A 21,097-nucleotide genomic window follows, 5' to 3' on the forward strand; every position below is an offset into this window, starting at 1 on the left:
ACAAATTTTTTTTATATTCTTTATTGAAATACGAATAAAAAAAGTCCTATGACTTTTCACGATAAAGTTAATATTTTTAGAGATATGAATTTTTAAAGGTTCGAAAAATCTCAAATTTGGGTACTTTTGACCCATGAAAAATATATTAAAAAAAAATATATATAAATAATATTTTTTTTTAATTCTTTATACAATAGTTAATAATATTCTTAATAGAGACTTTTAAAATTTTATTGTTTATACCTGTTTTATAATTGTTAATTTCACGCGCTCACAAGTATGCGCCGCTTACCTTTAAGTATCGCCGTCTCTCTCTATGATAATAACTATGATAATAACAAAAAAATAATATAAACTGATAAAAAAGTAATTTTATTTACATGTTCCGATTCATGCTTAAATAACTTTCGTAAAATTGATTTCAGAAAAAAAATTATGAGAAACAAATTGTAGACAATTTAATTATTAATAACATTGCTCTCTTTAACAATCTTGATAAAGTTAATAGTTTTTAAGATAAATGATAAATAATGATTCAGGACATAGAGAGGCCGATGCAGCGCATGAGTCAGAGAGAGACGGCGATACTTAAAGGTAAGCGGCGCATACTTGTGAGCGCGTGAAATTAACAATTATAAAACAGGTATAAACAATAAAATTTTTAAAAGTCTCTATTAAGAATATTATTAACTATTGTATAAAGAATTAAAAAAAATATATTATTTATATATATTTTTTTTTTTAATATATTTTTCATGGGTCAAAAGTACCCAAATTTGAGATTTTTCGAACCTTTAAATATTCATATCTCTAAAAATATTAACTTTATCGTGAAAAGTCATAGGACTTTTTTTATTCGTATTTCAATAAAGAATATAAAAAAAATTTGTCCGGTTGAAAAATAACAATTCCTTGCAATTGTTTAAACAATTTCAGTTTAAACAATATGGCACGGGGTTGCCCCATGGCAACATGCATTTATATCACCAGTAGGACAATTTAAAGAGGATCGCATAAAAAAATTGAGGTGGAATAGTTTTCGGTACTCATGCGCCAATTCCTCCTGGACTATATGTCAAACTGAAGATCCTAACGTAAAACATGCACCATTTTTGTTTAGCTTTTCTGAACCTTTTCCTAGATGTCGCATAGTAGAGTCGTTTAAAATAAGGAGATGTAACACCCATCCTATACTTAATTAGATTTTTCCATAATTTGGCATCTCGCCTAGCCAGACTCGTTCGAAGCTCTTAAGCAAGTCTGTATTTTCATAATGGCGGCTGGCGGTACACATTATCCATTGTTATTAAACTTGGCTTTATTTAAGAGGTAGTTTTAAAATATTTTATTACGGGCACCGTATGAATTAAAAGTTCGAAAAATAAGGTTTTTATACACTCCTAAGGGCTCCTTGTATGAATTAAAAGTAAAAAATAAGGTTGTTGTACACTCCTCTTCTTCAATAAAATGCTACTTTAATCAGTTTCAGAGATACTAAATGCTTTAAAAGATTTAGTTAAAAATGATTTAAGGACGACTAAAAAATATACTTTGAGGAATAAAAAGCTAAAAATCGTGAGATACTTATAGGCAATACATACATTATGAGAGAGATAAACCATACATTATTGAACGGACAAATTGAAGTCTTATACTTATCTATTAAAGCGACCATTTTATTTTTCGAACAATTCTAGATGAATTCCCAAAGACACATTCCCTATTAAACTTTTTCAAAGTGACGAAAAATGATGTTTTCTCTCAAAAGACCAGAAGTCAATTACCGGTGCCAGAGCCTCCAATCCCAAAAATAGAACCCAATAATTACCGAGGGAGATAACAAAAATAATCCGAAATCGAACACTAAAATAACGCCCCAGTAACAGGAATGCACAAAAAAGAATAGGGACTTTCAGACAAAAAACGACCACACATACCAGATCCGTCCAAGGGATTCTACACTTTATGACTTAGAACATAAGCCATGTGACAATGAAAAGATTCCAATATGCCAAAACTGTGCAGTAAAATTAATAGCCGTTTGGAGAAAGCAGTTCAGTTAAAAGGTAACTGTATTAAAGGAACCATCAATACATACAATTTAAGTTGGTTGCCGTGGTTTGTTTGCTTGTTCGTCGGTCGGTGTTCTGAATTGAAGGGCAAATCTATAAGCTCTTATTTACTTTTAAGAGGTATGTATATAACATCTTTCTTTATTTACAATGAGGTAACGGTAGATAATTGTCAAAACTGATATATGTACAAAAACAAATTAATCAATGGCCAAGTGGAAGTCAAACTCGCACTCTGAGGGTCCCGTACCACCAACATTTTCATATTTTTTTAATTTTTAGTATTTGTTATTATAACAGACTCTGAAGTAAATACACTGTGAAAATTTGAACTGTCAACCTACTACGGTTCAATAGATAAAGCGATAAACGTCGAGAATTAGCGGTTTCTTTTTTGGCGACCACCATTTATTTTCAACTTTTTTTTATTTTTATTTGTTGTTGTAGCTGCAACCTTTATACATACTCTGTAAAAATTTCAAGTGTCTATCTATTACGATTCAGGAGATAGAACACTTCCCTGTGACAGACGGACAGACGACCAGACGGACAGACAGCGGAGTATTAATAATAGGATTCCGTTTTTACCCTTTGGGTACGGAACCCTAAAAAGGGCCAATCTGTACAATGCAACATATAAACCTAAACAGATACATCACTATCCTGTAGCATTACCATGAGTTGGCATAGAAACGCCACTATAGAAATGGTAAATAGAAAACTATTGTCATTTTGCTAGTGAATAACATAACTACTATCGTTACGGTATTTCTTGACAACGTCTGTCAAATTAATGACTCATGGGACCGAATTTGTATGGCAATAGATCATAATGACATTCGCTAGCGATTTGATTTCGATAGGTTTTTTACGTATCGAGTTACGTCACTACGGATTTTAGTTCTACGAGTAACCACCAGAAGCGCTGTACAATTTTTCATACATTTATTTTACGCAGTCGCTAGCGAGTAATACTTTTGTAAACTCATGGTAGTCCTACTGAAGACTAAATTGAAACGACTCGTGGCAGTTTGTCAAAACTTCTACCTAAAACAGGTTAAAAAGTTAATGTACCTTTAATCCACCGATTATTCTAAAGGCATATAAAATACGTGCAACCGATGGTATCACAACTAACAACCCAAAATGCATGCATGCATACCTCGTTACGTGATATAATGTGAAAGTACATTGCAATTATAACGCAATCAATGCAATGTTGCAATCAGATAAATCTCATAATTGTAAAGGTTTTGTAAAGGTGGTAGAACCCTTTGTGGTTCGACTCTGGCGGCACCACCGCCACACCTATTTCTACCTAATAACAGCAGTGTTAAGCGCTGCTGTGTTCCGGTTTGAAGGGTGTGGTAAGGGAGACAGACTTTTCCGAGGCGTTCCAGCTTAGTCCTCAGGGGTAGCGGCGCATCTGTGGCCGACCTCAGGTAGGAATATCTAATCCTATCTGGGGTTGATTACAGATGTCCATGGGCGGCAGTAGCCACTTACCATCAGGTGGACTGCATGCTCGTCTGCTACTCTTATATTATAAAAAAAAAAAAAAAAAAAAAAAATTGCAGATAATCCAATCAATTACAAAACCGTCACGCTATCTCTTTATCATGATAAATATGATAATTAATATTATGCGATCATTACTCAAACTATAGTGTATATAGTTATATATTTTTATAATATAGGAGTAGCAGACGAGCATGCAGTCCACCTGATGGTATGTGTCTACTGCCGCCCATGAAAATCTATAACCAACCCCAGATAGGATTAAATATTCCTACATGAGGTCGGCCACGATGCGTAGATGCGCCGCTGCACGTGAGTACTAAGATGGAACGCCTCGGAAAAGTATGTCTCCCTTAACATATGCTTTAAATCCGAACATAGCAGTGCTTAACACTGCTGTTATTAATGCAGAAATAGGTGTGGCGGTGGTGACACCAGAGTCGAATCACAAAGGGTTATACCACCTTCAAAGTGAACTGATTTTAATCAAACTTTTATGCAATATAAAAAATCTGCAAATAATATACATAATTTCAAAAATACACAATTATCACCCATTTTGATTGACGCTAGATTTCCATGACTCAGTGTTTGATATTAATTATTCACAATTATGATTGTGATTCAAAATGGTCGGTCAACACGCAATGGACCTGGGTATAACCGACAATTATATATTTCATAGTTAACTAGCATCACTTAACCAACTTATATGGTGTTATTTAGCAAATTTCCGCATATTTTAAATCGCGTGTTCAATCGATTTTGCTAATTCGTGACGGAAAAAGGCGTATAATCGATTCTTGGTAAGAAAAGTGGTGTATTGGCTATTTGCTTTTGTAGGTAATAAGTACATTTGTCCCTGTAGTGCTGGGACTGTAATAGAACTACGGTCTATCTGTCTGTATAAAGTTAAGGTAATTAAAAATAATAATAATAATTGCACTTATCTTAAAAGTTGGTAGAACCGTTTGTGATTCGACTCCGGCGGCACCACGGCCACATCTATTTCTACCTAATAACATCAGTAAAGCGCGGCTGTCTCCTAGTTTGAAGGGTGTGGTAAGGGAGACATAGTTTTCCGAGTCATTTCAGTTTAGTCAGGCGAAGCATCTTTGTGACCGACCTCAGATGGAAATCTGGTCTGAGGTTGGTTGCAGATATCCATGGGTGGCAGTAGTTACTTAACATCAGGTGAACTGCATGCTCGTCTGCTACGTCTATAGTAAATATATATAATTGTCATCCCTCAAATATATACTTTCTACATACATTTCAAACTTCACGCGAGCGTCGACGCGCGCGTTTTCGCATAACCGGCTTTGCTAGTGTCATTTAGCACTCCCGGTTACGTGCATGACCTTTGCAACTTTTCCTTTCGTAATGACGGGGCATTGTTGCAATACCTTAATGCAATTGTTCAGCGGATTTTGCACATCAATGATTTATAATGGTTTTCTTTGTTTTCTGTAAATAGTAAATGGTAACTGGTAAACGCTAGTTTTGTGTGTTGCCTTGTCCGTAGATGTAAGGGATAAATATTAATTTGAGGTCTATTGTAATAATTGGAGGAACAAGTTCTAAAGCCCTAAGGAGCGGAGAATATACAAAAGTTCCAGTTTCAATTTTATTAAAAAAAAATAATGTCGTGTCCTTTAAACGAAATCTAAGCAATAAAGTATTTTTAATAAACTACCAAATACTTTTAAAAGTAATTCTTACAAAAAAAACTCATAGTACGTTATTTCTAGCGTATTCAAGAATTAAAAATAAAGCAGATATTTTCGCATTTACTAGCAAATGCCAATATCTCTTACATTGTTACATGACATCGTATCACCGTCATTACCTCATTCTCTAAAAACAGAAAAATAAGAATGCAAGGGCGTCCAGTAAATAAATCTATCGAGTATTCGAAAAACGCGGAAAGATAGTAACGTCATATGGTTACATTATGCGTTATATTACGTCAGGAATGTTATTGATTCTTTATTCAAGTTCATTATTGCGAAATATAAATTACTTCTACAAAGAATATATCAACTAATGTATTGATAATGTGGCTGTTTAAATGTATGAATTAGAAAGACAATTTGTTTTATGTTGAGAGACCTCTTTGTTTGTTTGTAATAAGCAATGATAGCCTAGTGGTTAAGAAACTCGGTCTCTTGATCGAGGGGTCCGAGGTTCAATTCCCAGGCACGCACCTCTGATTTTTTGCGCAAAGTTATGTGCGTATTAGAAATTAATTATCATTGGCTTAAACACGTGAAGGAAAACATCGTGAGGAAACCTGCATACCTGAGAGATTTATAAAAATAATCTCAAAGGTGTGTGAAGTCTACCAATACGCACTTGGCCAGCGCGGTGGTTTATGGCCTAATCCTTCTCATTATGAGAGGAGACCCGTGCCCAGCAGTGGGGCAGCAATGGGTTGTTGACGATGATGATGACCTCTTTGTGGTTCGACGCCAACGGCACCAACGCCACCACCGTACCTGTTTTTGCCTTATAACAGCAGTATTAATTGCTGCTATGTTCCAGTTTGAAAGTGTACTAATGCGAAACGTTCTAACTTAGTCTTCAAGGGTAGCGACTCTGGCCGACTCCAGGTAGGACTCTATTCCTATCTGAGGTTGCATCCTTGTTTGCTATCTCTATATCATAATAACGGCCATGTATAATATAAGTTATGTCTTGATATCACACACAAATACTATAATTGTTTGCATATTTCATGAATAAAAAAAAAAAAAATCATAAATAAGCAATAATCATTAACTTTATAAATTAGCAATTATTCTCTCATTACAGAAATGGAAATGATTTTATTTATTTGCATAGACACTTTGTTCGATATTGATAGTCCATCGGTACTATTTGTTATTAATGACTGGTAGCAACGGCTAATGATGAATCATTAATCATCATTACTCTACAATTGTTTGACGAAGCGAATTTAGATCGCGTAGAAATTCTACTGATAGCAATTTGGTTATGACGTAAGTCAGAGTGTAATATCAGATACATTGATATACAATGAAATAAAAGTGTACTCGTATATGTGTTCACTGAAGTTTCTAATAGGAATAAGTTCGTAGGGTTTTTATATTTTTTTTATTTTACAACGATTTGTTTTGATTTTTGGCAAAGAGCAAGTATTCATTACAACAACCGATTACCATCTTTTCCGCTTCCTGTCAAACGATGACAAGGAGGTCCTTAAAAAGTGGCTTCTTTGACACCAGACCAGGCGATTTTTGGCGGAACGGCATCAACAACTTGGTCGAGAGGTTGTAAAAAGCAACAACGAAGACATAATTTATTAAGTTATTCATATTCTCGTAATTATTGTTTTTTGTTTAAATTAAAGTGTTCGGTAAAAACGCTACTAACTTATTCTCCAACCCAATATATTTACTTTACTCGTCTGCAGAGGGTAATTTTTTTCGAGCGTATACATTATCTCTTATTGTTTAATGCGCCCTACAGCCTGACGGATTTTAACGTGTCGTTAGTATAATCTAAATTTTAAGTGGTATAGACTGCATTACTTCCCTTTTCAGGTTTTTTATCAATCCGTTTTTTTAATAATACCGATAACATAAGGTATTTGACATACTTTTCGCTATCTATACGAGCTTAATTATAAAACGGCTGAATTGGTATTAATCAGGCAATTATAAACGTGCGCGAGGTGTGTGTGTGTGTAGAGTTGTATTTTTGGATTAAATTATTTATTGAATTAAATTATAACTATGATATAATAATTAGAGATGCGCCGAATATTCGTTTGGTATTCGGTGTTCGGCGTATTCGGCATCTTTTTTGCTATGTATTTGTATTCGGCCGAATTATTCGGTTTTGGTTATATGTTCGGTTCGAGTATTTCTATTTTCTTGTGTACACGACATGGTACCTACGAGTACAGGACTAAAACACAAAACTTCTTATGTAGGTACCTAAGACTTATGTTATATTATAAGTCAAACTCAAATCCTATTAATAATGTGTTGAATAAAACTAATAAAATAAAGCAATTAAACTTTATATCAACATTTATTTAGAAACCTCAAGTCAACACATTTATTACTTAATCTATAGATAGTTTAAACAACATTTATTTTAAACCTTAAATCAGTATTTATTTTTAAAACTCAAATCAATATTTTAAATTGTTAATGAACACACATAAGTGGCAAATTGACGATTGGCCGAATAATTCGGCCGAATATTCGGTTTGGCAAAGGTTAAACCGAATATTATTCGGTATTCGGTTATTCGGTGTAACCACTATTCGGCGCATCTCTAATAATAATCATCCTACATAATAGACGAATACACCGAACGGAACGTCAATTTGCAAGCATTCCTGAAATGCCTGGTCTTGTGACTTAATTGTTCCAACGAGAGTAAAAATAGCCAAGTTCTGTATGAAAAAACTTTAGGCACGATGTCAGTGCGTAATGCTTTGGCATTCGTATTTTGTGAATAAATGACAACCAGGCTTATTTTATTTAGATACATCCAATAGTATTTGCTTGTTGCACTTCCATTAGAAAAAAAACGAAGACGACTATTTTTTAGGTACACAATTATGGCGAAAATACAGAATTCGACACTATCACAATAAAATTGTACTATAGTACCTATGACTCCTATGAGTAGGTCATACATTGTTTCTTTGGGGAAAATACTTATACAGAAATACACATTCCAAACTTGTTTCCATTTACTCTCTATTGTTCCAACCATCAACATGATTAGAGGGATATTTATAAGAATAACGAGTTGTTTACAAATTAATATTCCAGTATTAACAATTTCTATGATTCTGCATTAATATAAAATTATCTAATGAGACTTTAAATCAATCCTTCAAACAAGGCCATAACAAAAACAATAAAACGCAACAAAGCGAAACAAGGCGCACTGTAAAAAAACGCCAAGTTCATGAAAACACTAAAATTTTTACACTAATTTAATGACCGACGCGTAACTTGTTCGAACTTGCTCGCACAGACAGATTTTTTGCATCTTCCGCCCAAACCGGTTCTCAATAAGAACAAACGATTTTTATTTTCCTCTTTGTCATGTTAGACCTCGCCGTCCAAGGTTTTGACGTTAATGATTTTACTACGTATTTGGGCTTTTTAAGACCAACGTCATTTTTATTTAGGTACCCTAGCCGTTTTTGGAGACTAAATATATTTGCCTTATAAAGTCTAGGTGTAAGTTTTGTCAAGAACTATTGAGCTGTGGTCAAAAGAGCCGACAGACATAATAAAATTAAATAACGGGTTTTATATGCAAGTAAGGACATATCCTTCTGACATATTAGAGCTAACAAAATGTCAGATTTTTTGAAAGTACTCGGCGACATAGATTTAGTTCATTTAAGAACGATACCAGTACCCATACATATAATAATGGTAAAGTTTGTACAGTTGTATAATTTTGAAACAAAAACATTATTTTTTACAAATACCATTGACTTTTGTATTAAACTATCAGTTAAATTATTGCAATAGATATTCTTTGTTCTAATGTGATGGTAACATTACCATGTATGGTTTAACATCGTAAGGAAACTTGTAAATTAATAAGCGTTTAAAAAAACAAACAATACTATTAACTAAGGAAAATACCCAAGTTCCTTGATATTTTTTCTAACCACCATTCAATTTAAAACACGAAATTAACCGTATGAGTTCCAAAGGTTCTATTAAAAAATTAACGACTGTTTTTTCTCCGAGCATCGATCACTCTATTTGTCCAATTACAATTCTTAGGCCTCATTCATACTCGTATGTGCAGATACGTGACGTCATACTACAGACATTAAAATGTTATTACATTATTTAAGGACGTATTCACATTGGCAATCTCGGGAAGTTTTTTTTTTGTCTGTGCAGACATGTATAGATAATACGTGTAACTTGCTTTTAGTTTTTCTATCAAAAATACGAAACAAATGTAAAACGCGCGTGTCATTTTTCAGCAGGCATCAGTTAATAGGAAATTTTACTTCTGCGTCTCGTACGTAAGATATCCGCAGATGTGAATCTAGCCTTAACCAGTAGCGGGGTAATTAGCACATTGATCGAAAAAATGGCGTCGCATTCAACAAGGAACTAATTACGATGCGTAATGAAGACATTACATTAATTAAGTGTCAGTTGAGTGACTTTTAAAAGGCAATTTGAAACCAGTTTGTGGCGGTTATACACGAGTGGAATGTTTAATGCTTATAGGTTTAAGATGTTATCACTACATTGTTAAGTCAACAGCAACAAAATTAGAACAAAGAGTCCTACTCAAGTCGATCACATAAGTGTTTCTACCGTTCACGAGTAAAATGCGCAACTTTGCTTAATAACTCCAGAAACATTTTTATGAGACAAATAGGGAATATCAGAGAAATAGGGATATGTTGCATCCTTTAACTTTAGTGAAACATGATACTTGCAAAAAATCCACCCAGTAACTCGCCAAACATTGACGAGTGTGTAAACGTTGCGCACGAATACAGTTGCATAATTCTTTGGTTCGCGCTGAAAAATCTTCATCCCGTAGCGAACAAACAATCATCCTCATTACGAGTACCGAATCCACCTGAGTATGTTATTTACATATTCGTACTCGCGCCCATTCGCCTGTATTGGACGAGTATCTAAACGTAACATAACGGAATATAGTTTATTTGTTTAAAATGATTTGTGAAGTCATCATTTTTTTATCTGGCGATGACAAAACGTGGGGAAGAACCTGCTTTGATCATATTATGTTGACAAATATATGTGATGGTGGTCTATAACCTTAACCTTCATTTTGACCTAAAGCCCGGAGACCTATTCGTAGAATAATGATGTGTTGATTTGACGATGATTAATTATAAAATATTCTTAAGGTATTTTTCCTTCGGTCTATTTGAATGCCGAAGATTTATTCTTGATTTTTTTAATTGATGACTATTTCATCAGGTTGGATTCCTGGACAAGTAATTTGTAACACTGATTTGAATTTGAATCAATGATTTAATTGGGTCCTAATCACTGGGTTTGAATATTCAATTGAAAACAGGGTAATGGTTATCAACCGCAATTATACTAATTATTTATTATATGTAAGTAATTCACAATCAGTCGATATTCCGGGTACAATTTCCGGCTAGGTAGAAACCTGGGAGACATACTTTTCCGAAGCATTCCAGCTTAGTCATCAGGGGGCCAGCCATTCCAGCTTAGCAGGACATCTGTGGCCGATCGTAAATAGGATTCTAATCTTATCTGGGATTGATAGACAGATATACATGGGCAGCAATAGCCACTTACCATCAGGTGGACTGCAAACTTGTCTGCTACTAAACATCTAACCCATTAGGGTTCAAATTTCTAGTTTACCGTTTAATGGTCACATTATTTAAGGCCATGAATGTAAAGAGCGGTACCATTCGCATTTAACTACTGTTAGCGTATGGTTATTTCATACGCTAACGGCCTTCGGATTACGAGATGAAATGTGCGTTTGTCACGTACAGCTGTACTGTAAACAATGCGGGAGATGAATGTTAAGAAGTGTGCCAAGTTATTCATATATGTACGACGTACGTATGTATATGTGTGTGTTGAGAAAATGTGCCACGTATGCGTGTGTCCGTCTGCACATACTTATCGTGGTATTGGTTTGAGCTGGACACTGGTATACCGTTAAAGATTCCGGGTTCGATTCCCGGTCATGCATTAATTGATGAATTAAGTTTATGGTGTGGCATGGGTGTTTTTGTGTTTATCTATATAAAGATATAAAAATTCTATCTGTCATTTTAGGATGTAATTTCAATGTAATAAGTTATATGTTGTTAGGTGTATTACCTATTATGCATGTTTACATTAGTTTATTACAATCAACTATAAAGTCTCATAGATATGTCATTGTTTATTTGTCTATCAATAAGACACACATTTACATCTATGTGTCTATGGAAAATGTAAGAGTTTTCACTATAAATTGCCATTCTATAGTATTCGAAAATAACAAGTTAAAAACCGTAGAGCGGCGTTCCTTTTCAAAAAAATGTTAAAGCATGAAGCAGAGTTTTTCAAAAGCAAATCTTTATAAAATGAGAGGCTTCATAGAAGTATCAAACGACTGGTATTTCCAATAGTTACTTTAATATAACCTTCAATAGCCTCAATGAATCGAATGACGTGCCGTCTGTTGGACTCTTAGGGAAATTCTTGCAAAAAATAAAAAAATAATTTCAAGGAAAAAATCTATGGCAGGTGGTTTTGATTTTTTCTTCCTCAAACTTTTTGAGTCACTTTTAAACGCGGTTTTGTCTACATCTAAGTTAAACCAACGAATGCATGTGTTGAGAATATAGGTTAAGAATTAAATTATGGCGATTTGAATATAAAAAAATATGTTCCCTTATTCCGGCAATAGGGAAAATGCAAACGACGTACCATTCAGCTGAAATTCTGTAGTTGAAGAAAAATGAAAGATAATACGTAAGTTGTTGGTAAAAGGAACCATACTTTACACCCTGCATACATAAAAGATAAAACTAAATTGACATACTATCATATTGCCCAACTTTAAATAATCTTAGACAATTTATTTACTCTTCACTTGCAGCAAGTTTGCAAATAATGCCCGATGACAAACGCATACAATAAAAAACCGCTATTATATTGCAGAAGTGAATGGAAAACTCTTAAGGAAATTATGTGAACAAAAGCAACCTAAAAGAAAAAGTACCTTCACCACCATTAATATTATTCAATAGGAAAAAATAAAGTAAAACCTTGAAAAAATCTTTGCCCAATAAACAGGCTGATTGGCTTCGCTTTCTAAATAATTTTCCTAAAGACTTGGTTAATAGCTTTCTCGGACTCTCAAAGAACATTCGGCCTAATTAGCTCTTTGATCTTAATAGTTACTAGCCTGAGCCCGCGACTTCGTTTGCGTGGACTTCACGTTTTAAAGAAAGAGATTATAATAATAAACAATAAATACATTATTTATGTATGTATGTTTTTCATTTTTTACGCAGAATTTCAAACTATTTCTGGATCAAATATTAAAGTGTAATTAATACACTGGAAAATTATCCCCCAGTCAATGAAATTGGTTCACGTTTTAGAGATAATCTTGGACAAACAAACATACACGACAATAATCGAACGAAACGCGTGATATAATTCCAGTAAAATTATAAGTAAAGTAATTTAAGACAAATCTTCTTTTCAAAATCAAGATTAATAATAATTTATTTGGGTTTTTTTGGAAACGAGGATATTTTTGAATTAAATTACAAGGTTTGGACGCACGGCAGCACGGCCAAGTTAAAAAAAACAAGCAATGAATAACAATTTATTGGCGAATTGGCTTATTTCCTTGAACTGACCTTCGCTTCCATTCAATAATTTTAGATTCCACTAAAACTAACAATGTATGTAAGAACATATAAATGTGTGAATGAGAACGAAATTACATACGTACATAAATGGAGATATGAAGCATAATTTGCGGTGCCATTGACACGAAACGTATCAGTCAACCTAATTTTATTTAACAAAAGCAAAACATTGAATCACTGCCAAATTTACACGAAAACAATAACGAAGTTCCCTTTCCGAATTTGCGAAAGGGCGCTATAACGCAAAACCTTGTGAAATCCCTCAAACAAGATTTAGCAAATCGGATAGGTACGTGAGAATAATGAATGATAGGTTCTAGGGTTGTGACAAAATAAAAGATTTGTATAATAAAAATGATTATTTTTGTTTAGTAATCGATTTCTAATAATAGGCCTATTTTTTCAAAAATATTATTTTAATTAAATAATCGGCCGACAAAGCACGGCCAGCGTCGGTCATTGCCTTTATTTTTCGATTATTAATCATTATTTCTACTACTATCGAGTATTTAATAATCGATTTAGTGTGGTGAAAAAAGATGACTAATTAATCGAGTACACAGAGTTCACTCGTTCTGACATTCCTAATAGATTCTTAGAAGCTGCTACCTTGTAATATTCTAGGAAAGACTAAACAATGCTTAAACTGAGACTGCTTAATTGATACCCATAACAGTCCTTTGCGGTTCTGTGTACATGGTCAAACGCTAAACATAGTCAAAACAAGCACGTGTAATATTCTTATGCAACTTAGTGCGTTTCGCGCAATAAATTACCAATATTGTATGCAATTTAGTGTAGAATTATTGCGCGATAACTAACCAATAGCAGAGCAGTATATTCCCGTTGTCTGATTGGTTAATTATTACGTCACTGACAACGTATTTAGTACCCATCACATATAGAATTACATCTTCGAAGTAATTGTCTGTCTTTTCCTTTTTATCATAGACTAAATAAATTTTAATTAATTTGGTCCATTAGACTTGCAGCTCGTCTACAAGTATTACTTATTAAATCACAACTGAACTTAAATAAACGTTTCTCTGTAAATCTAGAATTTCCACTAGAGTTTTTGTAGGCAATGACGATAAAGAAATAAATTTGTATTACATTTTAAAGGACATTCTAAGAGACCTTTACTTTGTTTGTTTTGGTTTGCTACATTGTTATATTAAAATTTGAATGTCAAGGCAGTTATAATGTGGGTCTCTATTGTTAAATTTGTCGTATTATGTCATATTTTGTTTGTTAAACCCGTACACCGTACCCGTAAAACATATTTGAACACAGTGAAGCACGGGTATTTGAGTATTTGTTCAAAGCTTGCTTCAAATATTTGCACTTTGCCATGTGTCGGTTTTTCGAGCGTACATTAAAGCGATCAAGCTTCAAATATGTGCAAAGCACAGTTGTTAGGAGACCATGACATGAAAGGTTAAAAAAAAGAAAACAAATAAGTGTTCAAATATGTGAGCAAAATCTTTTGCTCAAATATTTGTTTATTCGCACGGCAAATTAATTCATTTGACACTTTCTCGTCTTTTGACAGTTGGATAACATTTTGTAACAATGATTTATTGTTATCATTGACATGTTGGTACACTGTAAGATAGATCGATGTTATCATGAAAGTTCTCATGTGACTTTCCAAATGTTATTTTTCAGGCTAAGATATTGTATCTAAATTGACAGATTCCAAAAAAATTAAAATCAGACTGTAAGAAGTCGGAATCGCTTTTCTTATAAGCGTCCGTAAAATTCTTAAGAAATATTAAGAGTGTGTTAGAGGGATCAATTAAACACTTCAATAATTTTCGGATGTAATTTGTTCCGCCACTTAGATGCCAAATGTAATTATAGTAAGTACAGTTTTAGTAACATGTGTGAATTCGATAAGATCTAAGTCATTCAAGAATTAGCAAAATCCAAATAGGTATAACTACTTAGCAATTTAAGAGGATTTTAGAGATTAATTCTTTCATTAACAAAATATAAGTTTGGGCAGATATATTTTTTATAAGATGGAAACAGCATATGAGCAGTCCCCTTGATGTCATGACATAAGTGTTTTAGAGATTTACTTTTTTCATTAACAAAATATAAGTTTGGGCAGATATTTTTTTTTATAAGATTGGAGCAGAGGAGCAGTCCCCTTGATGTAAGTGGTGATGACATAAGTCACTACTGGCCATAGACAATGGACATCTGTAATCAAATCTACCTAAAATAGGGGTTTAGGAAAACAGACGCATTGCCACGCGGACTAAGTTGATCGCCTCATATATAAGTGCAAAACTAAAACAATATAAACCCTTATTTACCAATGTTAGGCACATGTCTTCCTACAACTATAAGAGGACCATCCATCACATTATAAAGCGATTTTATATCGTATCGCAAATACCTACCCCATGTACCTATATATATATACGCGAATACGAAAGATATACACAGACAGACGGAATGCCCCTAAATGTGAATGTTTCTAAAGTTTACGAGATATGCGGCGTCATGGGGGTACAGATAAAACAGTACAACTGTCGGTACTTGCTCGATCACAAACGAGCGACGATTAGCGATTAGATATAACTTTTGCCAATAAAGATTGCAATCCAAATTACCGCGTGAGAGCAATGCCACAAAACTGTCAATTTGGATTAAATTCTATATTTAAAATACTTGTAGGAAATGTAGAGATTTTACGAGTTCAGAAGCACGTCTCTGAAACGACTATTATTATGTCGTTGCTATATCATTTTTAACGTCTCATCTATTTTATTTGTTGCAACTTACACTATAAACACCATCGGGTATCTTTTTTATTTGCCTTTCGACTACGGTATTTTAAATATCCCATTCATTTGTTGATAATAATGGCAGCACAGTAAAACAATAAGACGACATTAATTTTCTAAAATCGCTTATCGCTTGCCGCTGGCGGTTGTTAGTGGTAGGGTGCTGGATGGAAATAAATCGTGCAAAGCTAGCTTCATCTTGCCTACTCAGACTAGGGTTCGTTTACATACCTAAACTAAAAAGGAATGAAAATAATTCCTTATGATATATCGAGTGTACAGAATTTTCTTTTGTGTACAATATTACGAAAGAAATTACTTATACTGATTTTATAGGTCTTCAATTACAGAATGATATTCCTAAATTAGATACGAGTTACATGCCTATTCGGGGTAACGCAATATTATATTTCGGAGAATTAGAGGTTGAATAAGCTGTTCAATACTTAATTTTCAACATAGAGGTTGTTTACTTAGAATTTTTTGAAATAATTATATAAATAGCGAACGAGCATGCCATCCAATAGATAATTGGTCTTATCGACAATGGACGTATTGTGTAACTGAACATAATAAGACAGACTGGTCTAAGTTCGATATCAAATGTCTTGGTACCTCTGTGCAAGTCGTTATGTCTCATGTTAGTGCATACTTACAACAAACTTTAAATCAGAATACAGCAGCGTCTAACACTACTTCTGAAAGGCAGAAATAGGTGTAGCGGTGGAGTCGCGGCATATAGTTCGAGCCTAAACAATAATAATATACCTATAATAATAATGTGTTCAGAGTTTTCAGCATAATCAGTGCACTTATGCCATATTTAAAGTGCAAATTTACAACAAGCATTCCAGTGAATCAACATAACACATTGCATAGATATGTTATCATGAGTTATCATTATCGTTATGATATTGTGTCGTCCTTTGTAATAAAGTATTTAATACAGTAGTGCAACTTTAGAAAAGTATAACCATTATGCCTAAAGCGGTCCAAAGATAAACCAGTAATCTTTAAATTTTTAGATACAAAATAGAACTCTTTGGGATTTTTGGTGTAGACACCTCTGCTGCATCTATTTCTGCTTTATGACAGCAGAGTAAAGTGCTGCGGTTCTGATTCGAACGGTGTATAGCAGCTACGTGATATGCTTCAAAACTTAGTTCTTAGGGCATGTACGTATTTGTGGCCGACCTCAGGTCCTAAAACAATCTTATTTGGGTTGGGAAGGTACAACTTACAATAAGATGGATTGCTCGTTCATTTGCTACAATTTTTATAAATGCCAACTCCAAAGTTTGCAAATCAGAAGTACCTGGGAACTTCGGGCATTTGAGAGGTAAATTGCCAACTTGACAAAAATATAATTAGCGATTGAAATCAAAATTTTAAATCATACTGGTTCATGTAATTTAATTCAAAGTAACAGAACCCTAAAACTACGCTAACTATTCACTAATTACATAAACACGTAAATGTTTTTTTGATAAAAACAAAGTAGGAAATTTAACATACTTATCGTGGTTATAAAGAACGTACTAGGATTTTTTTGCTTCTGTTAATAAATTAACTCCATTATATAAGAATGATATGCAAAAATACTTTTGTGGTAAACAATTAGGCGTATGAATAGGTGTCAGATCTATTGATATATGCCGGGTGGCGCAGAGGTCATCACACAAATCTGCCATACGGGTTCCGGGTTCGATCCTCGCGACCAGGATATGTAAAATAATTTAAGCTTTTGTTCTGGGTCCGAATACTTGTTGTGTTCATAAGACCCACAACATGAAGTCTTAGTACGGAGATATGGGTGTAGAAATAATTATTTTTTAGTTTTATACGTTTTGTAGTAGTTATCTGTCTATGAGTTTTAAAGAATTGACGTTATAAAAATCGTTGCGTAATCTTGACAACGGCTGAATCTACTTTGACGAAACTTTTATAGGAAGGTAAAATACGTTACGTCTGCATATCTAGTATAACAAGGTGTATGAGAGTTCTTATTATATAAAGAGCGTGCACGCGCGCGGGCTCGCGAGCGTTCCATCCTTATAATACAGTGGAACATAAAATAATTCTACCAATCATACCTATACATATATTCGTCACATGACCAGAATTATATATTTACTTTTCAAATCGTTTATTTGGATTAAGTACCAATTAAACCATTTCGTCTTAATCACTTGAACACGACATGAAATTGCTAATACAAACGAGATTTATGCTTTTAGCTGGCATAAATCTATAACAAGTAAAGCAATTAACGATAGATTGATTTATTGGCAAAAAATAATAATACAATTCACAATCATAATTGAAATTCTTGAGAACAACGAAAGAATTTAACGCTAAATTACACTAATATTTCACAAATGCCTTATAAATCTTTTCATAGCATAGAAGTAGCAGACGAGCATGCAGTTCACCTGATAGTAAGTGGCGACTGCCGCTCATGGAAATCTATAATCAAGCCCAGATAAGATTAGATATTCCTACCTGTGGTCAGAGACATATGCGCCGCTACCCCTGAGGACTAAGCCGGAACGCCTCGGAAAAGTATGTATCTCTTACCACAACCTTTAAACGTGGCATGTGACAGAAATAGGTGTGGCGGTGGTGCCGCCGGAGTAGAACCACAAAGGGTTCTACCACCTTTAAAAAATTTACGTCATAATGCCACTTCTTTAATTGAGGTTGCAAGTTGCAACCGAGTATACAGTATATCTGGTAAGTGGCAACTGCCGTTCACGAGCATTTGTAATCAGGTCCATGTAGAACGCAACATAGGAACAAGGATTCTACCTGAAACCGATTACCGTTACCACCTAAGTCACAGCCGCCTATGGACAACTTTATTTAACCCCAAATAGGATTATATTTTGCCTAAGTTTTGCCATAGAAGCATTGCTATCCACAAGGACCAAGATCTTATCACATCTTTCGAATCGGTACCGTAGCGCATGACGGGTTTTAAAATGATGTAATCATGTTGGCGGTCATCATCATTGTCAACCCCTTTGTGTCCCACTGTTGGGCAAAGTTTTCCTCTCAAAATATGCCTTTAGGCCATTGTTTTTAAGGTGGTAGAACCCTATGTGGTTCGACTCCGGTGGCACCACCGACACCTATTACTGCCTAATAACAGCAGTGTTAGGCGCTGCTGTGTTCCGTTTTGAAGGGTGTGGTAGGGGGGTATACTATTCCGAAGCGTTCCAGCTTAGTCTTCAGGGGTAGCGGCGCATCTGAGGCCGACCTCAGGTAGGAATATCTTATAGGGTTGATTACAGAATTTACAGATGTGCTTGGGCAGCAGTAGCCACTTACCATAAGGTGGACTGCATACTGGTCTGCTACTGCTATATTATATAAAAACAAAAAATGTCCACTACGCTAGTCAAGAACAAAAAGGTAGATTTCATACACCTTTCATAAACATAGAATTTGTTTTGCATGTATGTTTCTTACGCATGTCATTTCAACGATTTACCTACAGTTAATAGGAGATTATACACACAACACTATAAAAGTATAGGTATATCGTGAATTCGTGAGCAGTGAGGTTCATGACCGACTCGTTTCACTTCGTTTTATTTAATTTATTTTGTCACGGTTTTAACAATGTGTTTTGTCGTAAGCCGTTTATTTACACAACTGTGCTTATATATAAGTTTATACCCATATTGATAGCGATCGAATCAACCTTGCTTATATGCGGGTATTTACATTTAACTATTTACTTTGTGCTATCATTCTCGTATACGACCTTAGTTAGTCTCCACTTCTGTGTTATTTGTTAATTGTTAGAATTGTTAGTCAATACACTTACAAATCTAGATTAAATATTCAAATGATAAATAAGGTTAGTAACAGACTTAAGTATAATGTAATAAATCGTGTTGTTGCAAAATATTACCACATTTCATATCGAAACTGGATTATAGTGCAAGACCTACTATTGTAAAGCAGATATACATAATTACAACAATAAAAAGCATAGTAATAGCTGTTATTCTTCGGATACCAGTTAATTTAGTACTTAGACATAGTTTCACTACGCTTTTCAGGTGTACGATAAGTTTTTATCAATATATTATCGGCTACGCCGGTCCGAAGTGATAAGAAAAAACCCACCGTAAAAAATCCGCTCACTCGAACAGAAACACTATAATAATTGTACACTGAGATGTTTGCAACATTCCAATATGCACTTCAATACGATATTATTATTTATTTATAACCGTAAATACACACAACACTCGATTTCACGCCGTCACACACTGCTGCACTTTTGCGAAAAAAAGAAAAGTTAACTTTAGTTTTTTTAACGAAAGTTGACGCGCGATATCGGAGCGACGAACGACACAACCACCCCGTGCGGTGTCCCGTCGGCGACTGACGCGCGCGCGAGCGAGAGAAAGGTCAGATAAAATTTAAATGGAGAATACTAAACGTGAAAGGGACGGAGATATAACGATGCTGTGAAGTTAGCAGTTTACTGTGACCGAGAGTGACCACATGGTACGCGTTTTGTTTCGTACAATCATTTCACCAATTGAGTGTTCTGTTCCCGCGTTTTTGTTTAACCACGTGTTACGAATACGAATACAATTTGTTTTTCAACGAAGCTTTAGAAAGGTTTTTGTTCGGGAGCAAGCAGGTACTCAAGTCTAAACGATTGTTAGCTTGAGAGCAGTAAAAAGTTGTTAAGTGTTGTTTGCGAAGTTTATAAACAGCATTTTTGTTCTTTGTTCCTAGTAAAAGACGAAGAAAATTCTGTTCACGTCTCGAGCTAAATAAAAATCAGAGCTTAAATATTTTATGTAAGTATTTTAATACCGTTTCCAATCGTTTCCAAGATTAGCCTGAATAGATAGCTGATTGTATTCAATTTATTTAAGTAATTAACTTTATTTATCGCTTTTCGAATCGTTGACTATGAACATAGACATAGACATGATATTATACATAGACATGACTTAAAATTCTGTTTATATTTATCTTCTTTTTAGTAATATAGAAATAGCAAACGACCATGTAGTTCCTAACGTCATAAGTGACCATTGCTGCCCGTGGACATTTATAAACAACTCTAGGTAAGATTAGTGTCCCGAACCGTCCAGTAAGCGACCCCGGGAAGGACGGCGGTATGTGTGGTCACATACCGTCGTGAACACCAGATGGTTTGGGAGGAGCGAAAACTGCTCTCCCAGGGCAGAGCCCGATCGGGGCATCGCGCTTTGAGGACTCCGGTTGTGTTCCGTCGGAGATCCCGGAGTTCT

At 34.5% G+C, this 21,097-nt stretch overlaps 1 protein-coding gene across 1 annotated transcript in view; it reads right to left on the reverse strand.

Annotated features, from left to right (window-relative positions):
* The window catches only part of LOC140753956 (uncharacterized), a 206,974-nt gene extending 186,744 nt beyond the window's left edge, over positions 1–20,230 (reverse strand). The window contains exon 1 of the mRNA XM_073088817.1: positions 19,950–20,230. The gene's annotated coding sequence lies outside the window, so the exon portion shown is untranslated. The remainder of the gene's footprint in view (positions 1–19,949) is intronic.
* Positions 20,231–21,097: the final 867 nt, after the last annotated feature.

Source organism: Epargyreus clarus, unplaced genomic scaffold, assembly GCF_041222505.1.
Source record: "Epargyreus clarus isolate Ecla_fem2 unplaced genomic scaffold, WU_Ecla_fem_2.2 ptg000027l, whole genome shotgun sequence".
NCBI classification, from domain to species: domain Eukaryota; kingdom Metazoa; phylum Arthropoda; class Insecta; order Lepidoptera; family Hesperiidae; genus Epargyreus; species Epargyreus clarus.